Source organism: Barbus barbus (genome assembly GCF_936440315.1).
Source record: "Barbus barbus genome assembly, chromosome: 23".
Taxonomy (NCBI): Eukaryota; Metazoa; Chordata; class Actinopteri; order Cypriniformes; family Cyprinidae; genus Barbus; species Barbus barbus.
Genome location: NC_136751.1, coordinates 15,148,686 through 15,167,217, shown reverse-complemented (window position 1 = coordinate 15,167,217; position 18,532 = coordinate 15,148,686). Strand labels below are relative to the sequence as shown.

The window sequence follows — 18,532 nt, the reverse complement described above, 5'->3', positions numbered from 1 at the left end:
AAGCCCGCTCACTACCGGCTTTTGGCAAATCGGACCATGCCGCCATTTTCCTCACACCGGAATACAAACAAAGGCTCGTTCAGGATCCTCCGGTGCAGAGAGTAGTGACGCGCTGGTCCTCCCACTCAGAGGCTATGCTGCAGGCGGCTCTTGATGACGTCGACTGGGACATGTTCCAGGCGAGTTCTTCTGACGTCAGCGAGTTCACGGATGTAGCATTAAGCTTTGTAAACACGCTAACCGAGCAAGCTACAGAAACAATAACTGTAAGGAGATTCTCCAACCAGAAACCGTGGATGGACAGAACTATCCGTGCTGCGGTTAACACATGCACTGCCGCTTACAACGAGGCTCTTCTGACCGGGAATATGAGCGAGTACAAAGCATTGTGCTATGCTCTTCGACGCGCAGTAAGAGCCGCTAAACACAGATACAGAGAGCAATGACTCTCGACAGATGAGGCAGGGACTGAGGACCATCTGTGCCTTCGGAAACGAATCCTCCGCGGTGGTGAGAGCAGATCCGTTGCTGGCCCACGAGTTCCACCTTCTTCGGCCGCTTCGATTGCAACGGTGGCGGCGCGTCTGTGCCATCCAGCGCGTCAGGAAGCAGCAGGCAGAGCAGTGATGATCCTGTAATCACCGTGTCGGAGGATGAGGTTCGGAGGGCGCTAAAGAAAGTGAACGCCAGGAAAGCAGCCGGACCTGATGGGATAACCGGCCGTGTTCTGAGGTCCTGCGCCGATCAGCTCGCTGGTTTGTTCACATCTATCTTTAATGAGTCCCTTGCTACCTTCGTGGTTCCCACCTCATTTAAAAAATCCGTAATAATCCCTGTGCCTAAGAACAATAAACCCTCTTGCCTGAATGACTATCGCCCAGTTGCCCTCACATCTATAGTCGTGAAGGTTTTTGAGAGACTTGTACAGAGCCACATTTGCTCCTCCATACCTGATACTTTGGACCCTCTTCAGTTTGCCTATCGCCCAAACAGATTTACTGACAATGCCATCTCTCACGTCCTCCACTCTTCCCTCACACACTTGGACAGCAACAATGGGAATTATGTAAGGCTGCTATTCATTGACTATAGCTCAGCTTTCAACACTATAGTCCCCATCAGGCTGGCTTCTAAACTCACAGACCTCGGCCTAAACTCCTCACTCTGTGACTGGATTCAAGACTTCCTCACCGGCAGACCTCAAGTGGTGAAAGTTGGCCAGTTCACCTCAAACTCCATCACCCTGAATGTAGGAGCCCCAGAGGGCTGTGTCCTGAGTCCCCTGCTCTACTCTCTCTACACACATGACTGCGTGTCCTCTCACAGCTCCACATCTATTATCAAATTCGCTGATGATACTGTGGTTCTGGGCCTCATCTCCAACAATGATGAGACCGCATACTTGGACGAGGTAGAGAGACTCACATCATGGTGCCAGGACAACGGTCTCTCTCTGAATGGGAGCAAAATTTAATTGCTGATCATGGACTTTAGGAAGAGACAGCAGCAGCCCTACACTCCTCTTATGATCAGTGAGACCCCTGTGGAGAGGGTGAGTAGCTTCAAGTACCTCGATGTAAACATCTCAGAGAACCTGACTTGGACTACACACATCCAAACACAGGTTAAGAAAGCCAGGCAAAGACTGTACCATCTGCGACAGCTGAGGAAATTCAGGGTCTCACCAGCAATCCTGAAAACTTTCTATTCAGGGACCATAGAAAGTGTATAGACTCAGTGCATCTCAGTGTGGTATGGAAACAGCTCCAATCAGGACTCCAAAGCACTACAGAGAGTTGTGCGCTTAGCTGAGCGCATCTCAGGGTCTGCCCTGCCCTCTCTGCAGGACATCTACCTCAAACGCTGCAAAAGTAGAGCTGTCAAAATCATCAAGGACTCAAATCACCCTGGTAACCGTCTATTCACATTGCTTCCATCTGGTAAGCACTTCCGTAGCCTGATGGCAAAAACTGAGAGACAGGAGGAGCTTCTTCCCCCAGGCCATCAGGCTCCTAAACTCTAACTCTGTGTCATAACATCACTTGACTCCATGTAAATATCACTATATCAATAAGCTATTCATAATTTGTTCTACCTCATATTGCTGCTATTTAAATATAGGGCCCTATGAAATCCGTTTTATTTTTTCTCAAATTCCGTTTTATTTTTTTTCAAATTCCGTTTTTTTTTATTTATTTTTAGCCCTTTCGGATTTTTCAGATTTGTTTGTTTTCTTTTCACTTCTAAGCAGTATTGACCTTTAAAAATTCAGTTACACAAACTCACAATTCAGCTTTTTTATTTAAACTGTTAATAAAGCACATTCAAAATTCTCCAAAATTCAGCCAAATCTCTGGCCAAAAATAACAGTAACATGAAGGTAACAGTTACAAAGTAGGGTTGATGAATATTAAATTAAAGAATAATTGTAACCATGCTGCAGGGAGACAGAAACATTGAAACAACGATATGTGCCTGTCAGAACGCCAACACAAAGACATATTACAGTCAATTAATATGTCAATATTACAACAAATAAACAGTCATATTACATTCAAAATTGTCCTATATGTGCTGTCACAGAACGAAACGGCACAAATAATTGGGGTGGAGATGGGGTAGTGCGAAAAAAACTTAGGGTGTGTTGATGTGCAGCCTAGTTTTCTTGAGCCGCTCCCGCTGAGTGTCTGGCCATTACCGCCCACTCCCGCAACGTGTGTGTCCCGCTCCCGCAAACATTCTAATATTGTATATCATTTTCGCGCTATTAATAAGTGAAATCACATCTGAATGAGCGCTCGCAGTTCACGTTCACTTTCGATTACACGATCACGCACACTCTGTGTAAAGTGAGCACATCTTTACAGTGCGTGAATTAGACACGTTGATATTCTGATCATATTTATTTCCAAGAACATTTTACCAATTCCAAACCACATCAATCTTATCAGGAGCCACTCGCTTCGACATTTTTTTCCTTGCGCGGGAACGTAAGGACGTATGGTTACTAGGCAACATGTTTAACAATGCCATTTGGCCACGGTTTAGGTAGAGACCTTTCTACGTTTGTTGTTTTAAACTGAAAAAATGAGAAAGAGGTAAACATTTTTTTTATTTAATATGTCAACAAAATATATGCATATTCCGTGCGATTCAGAGAATTCCGTTTTCATGTGTAAATTCCGTGATTCCGTCCGCGTTTTCCGCATCACGGAAATCATAGGGCCCTATAAATACTCTGTACAACTTTTTTGCACATTCTTTTGCACATTCCTGTTACATTACTATTTATGTCAACAACATACTGACCTGCACGTTTATATTTATATTTTTTTATCTTTTATTTTATTCTTTTTTTTTTTCTACTTCTTCTTTTTCTTAATATTTGTATTCTATACAACTGCACTGTCCTTGGAGCGGACCTGACTTACATTTTACTGCTGGTTATACTCTGTATAATTGTGTATGTGACGAATAAAAATCTTGCATAAAAATAAATGCTAATTCAAAAAGAAAATAAATGTAATAGTATATGAACTAATACAAAAAGGTGCACACAATGTCAGTTGTCTAATCAGGTCATACATATACTGTAAGATGCAACTGAAACTTGTTCTGACGCCAAAGTCATGTGCAAAATGGTTTATCGCAACTCAAGATCAGTCAGCAGTCTGTAACTGATAACAACCTCAGTGCTCGACAGGGAACAAGGGTGTTTTGACAATAGCTGCCATAGGACAGATACTATTACACTGCTAATAGTGGCTCCTGCATTGAAGACGATGAGGTCATAAAGTTTCCTGCCAGGAGTTTCAGTGATAAAACGGGCCTTATCTCCATTTGAACTCATACTGTTGCTCTAATGTGTGTTTTCAAAGTGCGTGTGCTCAAAGATCCCATCTGAGCGAGCCTTTTGTCATTACACAGTACACGGTGACAGTAAAGCAGTGCTTTGATTCCAGATTTCATTCGGTAAAGATACAACAGATGGCGCGAAAGGATTCAACAGAAATAAAGGCAAGGAAAAGGGAGCACGTCTAAATACTCCCCATAGGGCTAGTAACATTCCTGCGAGATTGAGACGTGGGAACCCGGTTGAAAGGCGCACCCCTACATGAGCGGTATGTTTATACTGCTGATCTGTGCAGGAATTCATAGGCTCCACACATAGTTCAGCCCACTTTACATTCCCGTCATCGTTCAAGGTGTGCGGACAGGGGAGGAGAAGTGACGATGGCTCATCCTCGTTGACTGTGGGAGAATAAAACACGTCCGTCGGCTGTGGCCAAAGCCCCTCTCTCTCACGCAGGCTAATTTATAACCCCAACCTCGTTCATGAGAAAGAGGCTGCTCTGTTTTAGAAAACCCCTATCAATCTCTCGCTCTCACACAGCTCACAAAGTCCTTTGAATCGCTACGAGACAATCTAGTCTCTCGGGGGGATTTCTTTATGCTAGCGTGACCAAAACGTGTAACTATGTCAGACTGATCAAATCAACACAGGACGAGAAAGAGATAGACTGAAAGAGTAACAGACTAGAGCTGAGGTAATGGTCGTCTGAAAGCTATGAAGCCAGAATCTGGACAAACAAAATCCAAACAGAGGTGCACCTAACTCTTTCATCCGCATTCGGATCTTCCCTCGCTTTTTCTCACAATCTAAAGGTCCGGTCATCTCTCATCCCTAACGGTCCATCTCTACCTCTTCCACGATAATAAGAGCTCAACTGTTCTTTGGAGAAAACAGGCCATTTCCCTCTCTCTTTCTCTGGCGGTGTATACTGTAACTCTTCTGAGATCCAGGAACACAACAGTCAACACCCCACTGTCATTACTCTTCATTTTACTCTACGTCTTGAGCATCTGTGTGTGTGTGTGATGGCGCGTAGCTTTCAACTCCCCACAGACACTGTGCTGTACAGCATGAGACACAAACTCATGGTGGGATAAATAAATAAGTGGGTAAAAAAGCACACAAATGCCACCAGCATTTCAAATCTGCTCACAAAGACTTAAATATTTGGAGATAAATACAAGACGCATTATTTTTCGAACCACATGCAATGCGATACAGCATAAAGCTTTTTTGTCTAACCAGCAGTGAAGCGACAGGACATTTTGTCTGTGGCTTGGTTTTTAATCTTGTGGCATCCACAGAGAAATCTCACTGGAACAAAATTCCACTCCACATATGCTAAAGCAGCCTTTCATTTTGGAAAGTTGTTCATTTCCAATGGAGAGTAGCACAGGAGCTGTTGAGATCCAATTATTTGCATATGCAGATTTTTTGGGATTTAAGCTTCAGGCACATTGAAATACTTGTGGCATTTCACTTTTTGGCTAGACTGTATGTGATGTAGTCTATTAGCGTCAGTTAAGAATTACCAATATTTTTTGTACTAAAACTTTAATATTTAAACACTACTTCTGTATTATGTTGGTTATGAAAAATGTATTATTTTATAATTATTTACATTAATTTACAATAGAAAATCTACTATGGTTTTCTTTGTGACATATTAGCAGTCAGTTGTTTTGTGTGGATGTATCATACATTCATTACTCGTTTATTTTACAATGATGAATGAAGGGGAGCATAACGTCTGCTTCATAACCACTTTGAAAGTTCTATGCGACTGACATAGGCTGATCGTTTGTTTGTTTGATTTTTTTGGTCACACTTTACTTTAAGGTTCAGTTCCCACTATTAAAGGGTTTCTCCACCCCAAAATAAAAATTGTGTCATTAATCACTTAATCACGACCCCCATGTCGATCCAAACCCGTAAAAGCTTAGTTCGTCTTCAGAACACAATTTAAGATATTTTGGATGAAAACTGGGAGGCTTGTGCACTGTCCCATTGACTGCCAAACAATTTTCACTGTCTTGGCCAGGAAAAGTATGAAAGACGTCGTCAGAGTAGTCCATCTGCAATCACCTGTGGTTCAACCGTAACGTTATGAAGCTACGAGAATACTTTTTGTATGCAAAAAAACTAAAATAGCTCCATTTTGGTGAGTCCCCGCTGGACGCAAAGCGTGTACGCTCTTCTGTGTCAGCCGCATACCACACCTTTCTATGTGTATTTGCGCTTTGATTCGAACCCAAACAGTGTATCCGGTATGCGGCTGTATACCACACATTTTACAAGATTAGCTCGTCAGTGGTGCTCAGGATCTGCAAATCATTCGCCATCGTCCTCAGTTATCTCTCCTTACTCTGTTTATGTGGTAAGTGAGATTTTATGTACTGTAATGTAACAGGCAACCATTAGCAATTGCTATTTGTTTTCCTTGCCTTTCTGAATATGGATTCACGCTTCGGGAGTGAATATTAAAATAGAAACTAAACAGAATATTTAAGACCTATTTTCCAAAATTTCTACAATTGAATTAGAATTAGCAGAATAGGCAATTAAAAAATTGGAATTATTACAATCCAATCAAATATGCTTGATAGGCAATGACGGTTCCTGGGGCAAAATGCAAATAGCAGAGATAGTGGAAAGGTGGCTTAAGTTTATATTGAACATCAAACATGTTTGACTGGCACACCTGGCTAGTGTCAAGTTATCCCAAAGATTACAGTTATGACTGAAAATAATTTTTAACTTGTCATTGTTTGACAAGTTCAAAACATCTGTACAATAAAGCTCTTATACTAGTGGATGACCATCTGGTTATATTTGCAGACTGCGGGTGGAGCTGGTTTCATGAAAACAATGCTTTACAGAGAGTCACCTTCCTGATATCCTCATGCAGATAATCGAAACCAAAAGTAACTAGCTGAATGCAAAACTTTTTGAGTTCAGGACTTGATTTTCAGGCACTCGAATTGTGTGGAAATCTGCAGACATTCTTTGTAGGCCTGCTTATAGATGATCTGTGACACAGTCTGCACGCAATGACTTCTGCAACAGTACCAAATCATGAAACTCTCTGCCCCTTCACCAAATCTGATTTTGTAATGGATAAAGGCATGTGATGAAAACTAACTAAATGGCATTCTGGGAATGACTCCATGCTGAACTCAATTAGAATTAAAACAATGACTCTACAGTTGCTGGACTTTGGCTATGGAGAGTTACAAACACGCACACAATCGCACAAGCACACGTGAACGCTCATACACGACTTCCTCTCAAGAAATTCCAGTCTACAACAGTGGCGAGAAAACGAGGCCCTTGGTGCTTTTGGCACGAGCGTCAGTATTAACCCCAAGCCTGGCACTCCAGCACTTTGGAGACAATCTGCAGCTTTGTCTGAGCCACAACCAGTGTGCTGACAGAAGGAGGGCAGCTCTGCACTGCAGAAACACCTCGCTTGTGAGCAGCCATTTATAAGGGATGCACGAGGCAAGGTACCATTGAGTCCGCCAACGTCACATCTTTGAAGTGGTCCTGGAAGCAGCTTTGTTCATAGCTCAGTATGAGTTATCCTTATCAAATTTGAGAAACACTCACCCACAGGCCATAATTCAGTTTATATGGTCACTGTGGGCAGGAACGCTTCATGCTAGAGCTCAATAAGGAACTTATGAACAGGTAAATCTCTCAATGGCTTACAACACAGCATGTACTTTTACTTGCAAATTTATAGCAGGTTTTTGTATACTTGGGCTACATATTTCATTTGTCTGTCCATGATCCAATGCGTGAATGTGAAATTGAATATTTGTAGGGTTAAATACACCCAGTGAGGCAAACTGTAGACCGATTAATGAGTATACATGCTTGACGAAGCCAAGCTGCAATCGCATTATCTAGGTCTGTGAGCGTGACTTCAAAATGTTTACATTTTAAATAGACAATCTTAAAAAAACCTGACCTCTGGTATTGTACATATCAAAACATAACATACCTACATTAAAGATTCTTATATATAATAAAAAATGTAACATTTAATGAAAACTTCTGATAAAAAAAATAAATACTTTGACAGTCATGTATCATATTTGTGACAGAGCCTATGGAAATGTTGGCAACAGAAAATAATCCTTCAACACTGAACCTTGTGCAGGTTGTCATCAGTTCTCTGGATGTGAGCCCAATGAAATTAGCGGATAATGATACAGGACAGACTAATCAAGAAATCATTACAATATCTGACCACAATTTAACAGATTAGAGAGTGGTAACCCAATAAACCATCTACGATATGGCTATACTGTGTTGCAACACCTCTGTAAAAATGATGTCAAAATATGAAAGGTATTGCAGTCCGAAGATAGAGTGAATGCAGGAATGTGTAGGCTACTTAAACGAGTGTAGGCATATGCGTGTGGGCGTGTGCAGACTACACAGAGCAGAAAAAGTGCGGCCCTCGAGCTCTGACCACATCAAGGCTCTCGAAGGAGGCAAGAAAGAGAAAGAAATATTCAGAACACAAGCGTTTAAAGACGCTCAAAAGAATCTCTCTCTATTTTAAAATTAAACCCTGGACACTTGTAGGATATAGGACACTTAAAAAAAAAGGTACAAAACCTGCCACTGTCATGAACGCACGTCGAATTCTGACACAGAAGAGAAGAAATTGTTGAATAAAGTTAAAAATAATTCTCGTAGCTTCACAAAATTACAGTTGAACCATTGATGTAACATGGACCATTTTAACGATGTCCTAACTACATTTCTTGGCCTTGAACGTGTCAGTTCTCTTGCTGTCTATGCAGGGTCAGAAATAGGGCTGAGCGATTAATTGATTAATTAATATGAAAAAACACGGTTTTTCAACCGCAGAGGCTGCGATTACACTGTCACGTGACACGCGAGAGTAAAGAGGTGTGTTCGACTTGAAGATCGATCGGTGTATGACATCAAAGTACGGCAAGAGAAAGCATAGGGAGACGTCCGCTCTCTTATAGCTCTCGCAGTATTTGATGACACAGCGATAGGTCTAGCTGCGATGCTTCAAGTCGAACACATCTAAGCAGTCTTCAGAGGAAGCATCAAGTTGGCACGCTATGTTGCCAAGTCCGCAGTTTGCGGTCTTACATATCATGCAGAATTGATGCGCTACATGTAAATTATATCCTTTGTTGTATTTTCCTGTCAAAATAATGGAGTTCCTTTGGAATTCTTCAGCTTTTAAGAACTGCTGGGTTTTCCGGTAGTGGGCGGGACTAATGCACAAACGGCAATCTCATTGGCTGGCGCTCACCTATTATCCTCCCTGTTTTGATTTCAGCAAATCAGTTCGAGCGAACGCAGACAACCTGATTAATATTCATGAATCCAGCAGCTCAATAATCCTTAGTGCGTTTAATATTGTTCTAGGGATGTAACGATTACCGGTTTGACGATAAATCATGATAAAATTCCCCGCGGTTAGTATTACCGTTTCATATTTTAATTATCATTAAAACCGTATTCGATTACCGTGATTTAAACAACTCGCGATAAATAAATACTGTCCGGCATAAAGCAGAGTTTTCAGTAACAGTCTCACGTGCGCACAGCAGCACAGTAGTTTCGTTCTGAGTGAAAACAGGGCGGAAAAGCTGGGAGGTTTTAAAAGAGTGCTAAGGGAATTATACAAATTAATATATCAATGAATTAATTATATGAATGTACCTCTGAAGGTTCGGACTGTCTTCAGAAACGATTTGATGGCATTTTGTTCTCATCTTCGCTCCATGTAATACCTAAAGGAAGTGTTCGCGGAGTTCACGGGAATCAGCTGTAATTCAGCTTTTCCGTATAAAGCGCCACCTGCTGTCAGAGAGTGGATTTACAGACACTTATTTACATTCAGTCTGTGTGCAGTTTCTGTCTGGCCAAAAAATTGACCAAATTTGCATGACCTGCTGTAAATTTTAAGCGGTTGATGAAAAACAAACTTATGTACATTTAAACAACTCAGATATGCTATATAGAATTATTTATGGAGCAGATAAAATACATATAATCATTTATTAATTATCATTTTAATTTAACCCTTTTCTTTAAAGGCTGAAATGTGTGGTCTACCTTTATGTTAAACTTTTTCAAAGCTTTATTTGAACATTTACATTATTTATTTGAACATGCTATTAAACTGGTGTCAGTCAAATTGTCATTTAAAATCCAGACCTCATTGGTAATGTTATTGTTTTAGTGATTATGCAAACAAAAAGTCATTTTATTTGCTGTTTGTTGATTTTTAAGTATGAAACTTGGTGAAGTGATTTATGTATCGGTACTTTTTGAACATCTCCAGCACATTTTAACAATACCGTGATAATACTGATAACCGTGATAATTTTGGTCACTATAATCGTGATTAGAAATTTTCATACCGTTACATCCCTATATTGTTCTTATTAGTTGTAGAATTCGTAGTAGTTTTCTATTATCAGTATTATTTGTAGTTTTTTCCCCCTTTTATTTTTAATACAAACACTAAATGACAAACAATAACCAGACCTAAGTTCAGTCACCATGACAAAAATGCATTCATACATGGTTATTCTAATTACTAAAGTTCTATCATCATTTAACGCAAGATTATCATAATATGATATAATGTTTGACTGACTGATGCTAAGTGAGATATTTATAAACTAAAAAAAATGACAAGCCAATGGAGATTCTATTGCCAAGGTGTCTATAGAGGGTTGATAATATTTACAATAATCAATTGAATTTGATAGGTGTCTCTCACATTGTCCTACAGAAACATTAAAATAGTGTAGATTAGTGTGTTTTATAATAATAAATTATTCTATTTAGTGACCATTTTATTCATTTAACATATTGGGATCATCCAAGTTATTTGACATATTTGAAAGTTACTTTCCCTGGTAATTCGTTTCTTTTATAATGATGTAACTCAGTTACTGTTTGTGAGAAGTAACTAGTAATATAACTAATTACTTTTTTAAAGTAACGTGCCCAAAGCTGCATACTATACAATGATTTATTACTTGTCTTTATTGAATAATACAGAATATAAAAGGCTTTAAAAAATAATCGTATATTATATCGCAATATTAGTAAAAACAAATTCGCAATTAGATTTTCCAAAATCGTTCAGCCCTAGAAATTTCAGTTTTATGGCTTTTAGTATGAAAATGTTATCTTTAAGTGTGCTCCAAAAGAATGACAAAACGTGCATTTACAAAATATAAGCATTCAAAACTTAGTCTCTAACTTCCGCTAAAATGGATCAATGATTTTGAAGACATCACCTTGCACTTCAGCTTCTCATCAAACTTTATGTCCAATCAAATGCTCTCTAGAATTCGAAACATCCCGGCCCCTAAATAGATGCTGAAGCTTCAGCTCAAATCGGTCACTTGTTCACAGAGTTGGTATTTTCTGTACAGCGAATGGCACAGTGCACTATATAGGGGATGGGAACGATTCAGATAGTGTAAATATGCTTTCCATTGGGGCGAAAGAAGTCTGGTTTCACATGAACCACCACAGCGCACACATGGTCTGCTCCGGTCCAGAGACACGATAGCACGGAGCGGATCGTATGCGCGTATCCGCGTTGACCACAAAATGTATCAAACACATTTGAATATTTTATAGTGATATGGATGAGATTGTGGATGTCATGCACTGTCAAATGCAGCTTTACTGAGCTCAACGGCTTTGGCCCATGATGTGATATAAACAAAACACTATTGGCTATTTTTAAAAGGGGGCGGTACTGCTTGATATGTCTTCCTGTTTCAGTTGAAATTACGTAAACACATAGAATAACGCTACGTGTTTCAGAGCACTTCTTCAGTGGGCCTTTCATTTGTTTTCCGAAGATGAACAAAGGTCTTACGGGTTTGGAACGAAATGAGGTTAAGTAATGTTAATTTTTTGGGTGCACTATCCCTTTAAAGGTATATTAGTTCCTAATAGGTTTTGAAAGGGTACTGCTCCAGTGACAGATTTTCTCAATTTTTTTAAGAGCGTACACACAACAAACCATACGGCAAAGAAATACCTCTTGGTGGCTGAAAAAAAGAAAAACTGGTTTACAATTTTCACTCAAAAATTGCTAGTAAATTTCTCAAATAATTACAAAGAAACATCAAGGAATGCATTGAATTGTAACTATCATTTTAAAGTGGAAAGACTAAAATAGTATTTTGAAATGTAGTCAAATTCTGTAATGTAGTATATTTCAAAAAACATTTTTTAACAGTGAATGATTCATTTCATAAAAAACATTGCCTTCTTAAAGTGGACTGAATTCTTGGCATACATGAGTGATTCAGAGTACATGGAGTGAATGCGTTTCCTCTGTTGTTCGCTTAGGTAACATGAGGCATTTTAACACACTGTGTGTGTTTGATGTGACCCATCTCCTCAAAGTGGGGGTGATTCATGGGCCTGTCATCTCCTTGCATCTCCCTCATTTCCTGTCTGAGTTCTCCTTCTCTCCAGTGGTGCAGTAGAAAGAACCAGCGTGACGCACAATGCTACCACACTTCCCTCAATAAGAGACAGATGGAGAAAGACGCAACAAAACTTCCCACTTGATGGGGACTATCAAGTCTGCATTTCAGTTCACTTGTAGGTGACGTAACTACACTTCAGAAAGTGTGTCTGGTTTAAGACTAGAAACTGCCGGAAGTGTTGGAAGAAACTGTACCCGAGACATTCGGCATCCATTCATCAACACTTCCTCCCGCGTATCCGCTGACATGCTCTCGAGGATCCCCTACTCACTCTGACAGTTTCCTCTCGATGTCTCTCTTCCTCCCCGTCTCTCCAGAGAGAGAGGAATAAATTGCTCAGCCAGATCAATAGGAAATTCCTTAAGAACAGAAAGTTGTGAACAAGGAGATCTCCTGGGACAATGAATGGCCTACTTCCATAACTGTGGGTCTGAAACATCTGGTGTCATTAATTTAATGGAGATCCTCTATAAAACAAAGAGCCTTTTCCCTTTTGAGAGACTTATTGGTAAAGTCAATTTCCCTCTCAGATCTCCCAAGTACTCCCACATCCAAAAATGGTTCCAGGTCAGATGTTTAAGAAATCAGAAGACATCTAAGACATTTAAAAGCTTTTCTTTAATGTTAAAGCACATAAAAAAGCATTTGTACTAGGGAAGCAGGGTTTCTCTGTGACTATATGTGCAGATAATATATGTTTTCTAACTCAATAAGTGAAGCCTTTTCTTTTCTACTGTTTCTGGGAATGCACCACTATGGAAATTATGGCTTATAAGACTATTTTGTTCATGTCTGTCTGATAACCAATAAATGCTGATATTACAAATCTACACTACTTTTAAACTACTTAAAAAAAAGAAAACATTAAAACTTCCATTACATGCACACAGCAGCTCATAGAAACGTGTTCTAAAAGGGAAACCATAGTCTATTGTCATCTATTAAAATTAGACCATGATCTAAATCTTTAAAAAAAAAAAAATATCGGCTGATGAGTATTCACAGATATCAGCCAATAACCAACAATACGCTGATATTTTGTACATCTCTAAATATACATTATATTGTTTTCATGCCTGATTTCACTTGAAAATATAATACTTTTTAAAAGTCTTGGGTCAGATTAAAAAAATCATAATTTTATTCAACAAGGGTTAGGTATCAGTATTTCTATTTCATAAAAATGCTGTTCTTTTGAACTTTCAATTAATCAAACAATACTGAAAAAAGAATCACAAATTTCACAAAAATATTAAACAAAACTGTTTTCACTGATACTAAGAAATGTATTTAAGTATTAAATCAGCATATCAGAATGACTTATGAAGGATCATGTGACACTGAAGACTAGAGGCTGAACTTTTAAAATATGCATTTAAAAATATAACTAGATAGGTTAACTTATTTGAAAAGGTAATCATATTTTACAGTAATCTTCTTATTGTATTTTGATCAAATAAACTGAAGCCTTGGTGAGCATAAGAGACTTCTTTTTTTCCTAACGAACCCCAAACTTTTGAATGGTAGTGTAAATGTATAATATACATAATCACAGTGATTATCAGCCACCATAAAACCTATTTTTCTATCAGTGCATCACTCTCATTTTTTTTTTAATTAATCACAAACAAACTCTAACAATGAAAAATGTTATATACGACATACGACAGCCCTGACAAAATTCCTACAATGTGTATCTCAACATTTTTTCCTAATTTATTTTGTTTTTAAACTTTACCCCAGATTACACTTAAGCGATGCATGACAGTTTTAGGTTTCAGCTTTCTGTTATTCTGTTATGAATGTGGCTTGTTTCTAAATGGGGGGGTGAGCCAATATCAAAGACTTGTTTTGTTTTGTTCAAACTCCCTTGACTCTGTGGGATCTCTCTCGTCAATCAGGTCTCTCTGGTTCTGGAGCGGAGCAGGTGGAGAGGCTGAACTGAAACAGGTGTAAAAACAGCATGGCAGCCTGCTGACTTCCACCGATACTTTGTGAAAATCATTTTCACAAATGACACATTCTCAAGAAAAGACACGTCAATAAGTCAAGACACCGAGGTGACAGAACCACTTGTTGCCTTTCAATTGAGTAGCTCTACAATCTCAAATAAAGCCTATATGCTATCCTGTACCATATCATATTACAATGCTGTCAGTTTTAGCGCTCAAAATGAGTGAAACAAGCAGAAAGACCAGTTTTTTCCAAACGATGCGAATATCTCCCTAGCTAATGTGCGATTACTAATGTAATATTTACCTACCTTGCATGCTATTACAGTAATTACACAATTAGAGGTAACTATTAACCGTGACTTGGCACATGCCGGCCAAACTGGTCAATAAGGATACAGTCAGCCATAATGACTACATTAAGCCTTTTCTGATTATTATTGTGCATTTTCTGAGCGATTATTATATCTTTTCTGTCATTTTCTGTATCTCTTAAGAGAGACCGTTGGGGTGAGTCCGCAGTGGCAAACAGTCCGATTCGACATCTGTGTTTATCCTCTAGCAAAAACCAAACAGGCTATATTTACTCTGGCCAAACAAGCAGAAGAAGAGAGCAGAGTGAACGAGAGAGTGAGTGAGTGAGTGAGTGAGAGAAAGAGAGAGAATAAGAAACTTCAGCAGCTTTAGGGATATTTCTGGCCCAGTTAATGGATGACACGGAAGCAGGTAGTGATGTCACACTAATAACCTACCTGAGAATGTTACTCAGAGAGAATACTAAAGTCCACATTAGTACACAGTTCTTACGTGTCATAATATTCTCTTTTCCCCTTGTGTTGCTCAGACTGGTCATTTACAAAATATGAAACCGAAAGCATGCCCAGCCCAGTTAAATTACTCACAAAAATACTGTCTATTTAGTAAATGAATTAGAAAATCTGTCTAAACACACTGTTGACCACAGAGAACGGTGTGTAGTGTTATGTGACAATAAAGGTATATTATTCATAACCCACTCTTGACCTACATGAAATTCTAACCACTTATGGTTTAAACTGCTTGACCTCACTGTTGCTCAAAAATATTTCATAGTTTTGTATCCTTAGAGCTTAAAAAGAAATGTTTCTTGGCCCATGAGTTGTTCATTTCTCTCTTCACCTAAAAACAATGACACACAAATGTAAGAACAAACAAAACCCTTACAAACAATCAGGCATGTTTGCAGAAGACAATGCCACCACAGCCTTAAAAAGACCTACAAGGACTCAAATGACAAAATGCAAATCCCTCAGACAATCCAGGCCTACTCTCAGCTGAGTTTGTCTATTCAAAACCCTCCACCTATCAATAACTAACCAGCACACTGTGAAAGACAGTGTTTGTGAGTTTAAGAGGCTTTTCTGGTTAGTTGATGGTAAAAGAACTCCAGCTATTCCTTCACACACAGATATACTGCTACTTTACAGGGCACGTTACAGAAAACTGGAGTTTAGCCAAACACCTGGATGCAGTTACTGAGATTTACAACAGCATTCAGCTCTTCACAAAAACACATTTTGTCTTAAGTTATTACCTGGAAGAAGAATCGGTTCCAAGTTTGGGACTATTTTTGTGTCAGCGGCAGCAGTGACTGATGTCCACATTTGTCCAGAAAAAAGCCCCTCACTGTTCTCTGATACACATACCATGAGAACTGAATTTGGCCAATATGACTTGTATCAGATACGTTCATGTGATTGAATTAGCCTCAGAGAGGAAGTTACTAAAATAAAACCTCTAAATTCCAGGCACGACAGTCTGGTTCTCTAATTTTATATGGTTTAATGTGGTGGTGTGGTGTGTGCGCTGGTAATGCCATCTGACTTCCTCCGAAACATATGCTGATTTTTAATTATATAGCTACACATCAGTGCACGACCTGCAGTGGAGTTAATAATATTCATAACAAAGCCCTTAAAGAGACAGTTCATCCAAAAAAGATGATTACTATATAAATTCCATAAATTTCCTCTCAACCTTATCAGAAATGTAAGGAGGGACTTGTATACAAAATTAACCCTATGGAGCTTAAAGAATCATATTTGATACATGAAGGCTTTAATGATCATAATTTGCTGAAAAACCTGGTGTACTCCATCTACTACATGGCTTCTGTCGTCTGATTAAACTTGATTTTTTACAAGCAAAAAGCCTATTTTTAAAAATCTCTAAAAACTCCTAAAATGTCGACCTTCAATTTTTCTTTTCGACCTTCAATCTTTACAAACAAAAGAATAACTTTTATATTTTTAATAATATTTGCTTACTGGACTTATGTTTACTTGATTACCACTGATGTTGTTGCTCCCACAACTAAAACAATAAAATAAATAAAACAATGAACAAATAACATTGTTGTTTTTGTTTAAATTTAAAGGTTAAATAAACTGTTGCATTACAAAACAATTAGATGATGACTGACCAATATTTTACATCTGGCTTTACAGGGTTAAAGCAAAATAGCAAATGACTGAGGCTATGATTGTACAACTTTTGTATTGCACAAAAACCAAAATAAAAACTGTCATACAGGTTTGTAACAAGATAATAGTAAATTAATGATTACAGAGTAATAATGTGGTTGAACTATTCCTTTAATCCAATAACAACACATAAACCACCTGTTGTTATTAAGATTGCAGAGATAAATTTCAGTCTTCTGCCTTTTACCAAAAATACATAATGTGCATATCCAAATAATGCACAAATTTGTTAAACACAAAACTTAAAACTCAAACCAAATCGCTAATTTATGCCTAAACAAACTGCAAAGCAACATTTCTAAACTGATATTGCCTAGCAGCATTTCCACTGGGTTTTCCAAGCATTCTCCCAGAGCTAAAACTTCACAAGAAAGCAACAATCTGCCCTTACCAGCAACAAACATCATTTTAAGCTGCTTCAAAAGACACTAACTTCTGTAAGAACAAGAGCACCTTTGTGTGAAACTTGTAGTCTGACTATTGTGGCATGGGCTTTTAGTTCAGGTGAGTAAAAACTACATCGTGCTGACGCATGCGCGCTGACTGATCAGGAAGGACTAAAGCGTTTATATTTGCTAACGTTTTTTCACTTAATGAAAATATATTACAGTGATCCCAAATCCTGCATAATGACCAGTGCTAGCTTCATAAAGACCACCACTGCCCACTACATTCTCGTGTACATAATAAAGAAACATGACAAAATCTGAAAGCTGTCCCGAGTTTTACTCGCCACTTCGCATTGTTGATTTAAACCTGATCCTAAAAACTAATTATCCCCGGTAAACGTCTCTTACCTTATCCGACCCGGGAACGTGTGAGGGGGAAACTTCCCTAAATTTCCCTAAGGAGACGCGTAGTCCGTAAAAACGTTTCAGAAATCCTGTGGATATTGTCGCCGTTCGCCAACGAGGAATTCTTCTTGGCTCCACATTCGTTATTCCTCTTCCTCCCAGCCAACCGAAACCACGACGCCCGGTGCTACTCGCGCGCACACACAAGGCCACTGCGCATGCGCGGGGATGCATTCACAAGTGTCTGTAGTAATGCATGAAAGACAGCGAGTTCCGCAATGTAGCGTGGGGAGCAAAATGTTACAGTTTATCGTGTAATTCACACAGAGCATTACAAACGATATACATACAAATAAAATAACTAATAGGCATCACAACGACGACGCAGTTTTTCTGGCTTTCCTGTTTTTGACAGTGAAAATAGTGACATTTGGGATTAAATTTCTCTTCTTTGCATTATAAATATAGTATTTCTCTTATAACAAAAACAAATCGATATTGTTCCATATCCCTAACCATCTGCCAAATGGTCAAGAGACGATTACAGAAGCCCCTGGCATTAAACCAGTTAACACTACCTCACACCGTGACTGAACGGGAAAAGCAACGTATTAACGACTGCAGTAAAGACCAGGTAGTTTTGCCCTTTGGTTGTGTTGTACTGTACAGCACAATGTTTCCACGTGGAAATTAATGTGCTTTGATGCGATTGCATGACGTCAGACTGCAGTGTCATATTTTGGGGGTATTTCAAAGCATTTTTGCCACCAGCGCACACGTGGTATGTGCAATAGAAGCATTTTTCGGTTTCAAAGAAATTCCTTTTTTGGAGGGCTCTATAGTATGTCATAAATTTAGACACATGTCTATCTATAGCACGTTG

At 38.9% G+C, this 18,532-nt stretch overlaps 1 protein-coding gene across 2 annotated transcripts in view; it reads right to left on the bottom strand.

The window, feature by feature from the left end:
- Positions 1-17,874, bottom strand: part of LOC306843168 (signal-induced proliferation-associated 1-like protein 3) — a 106,431-nt gene extending 88,557 nt beyond the window's left edge. The window contains exon 1 of one of the 2 annotated variants that reach the window (XM_079374467.1): positions 17,653-17,874. The gene's annotated coding sequence lies outside the window, so the exon portion shown is untranslated. The remainder of the gene's footprint in view (positions 1-17,652) is intronic. The other variant, XM_079374468.1, reaches the window with a different exon arrangement.
- Between the last annotated feature and the right edge of the window lie 658 nt (positions 17,875-18,532).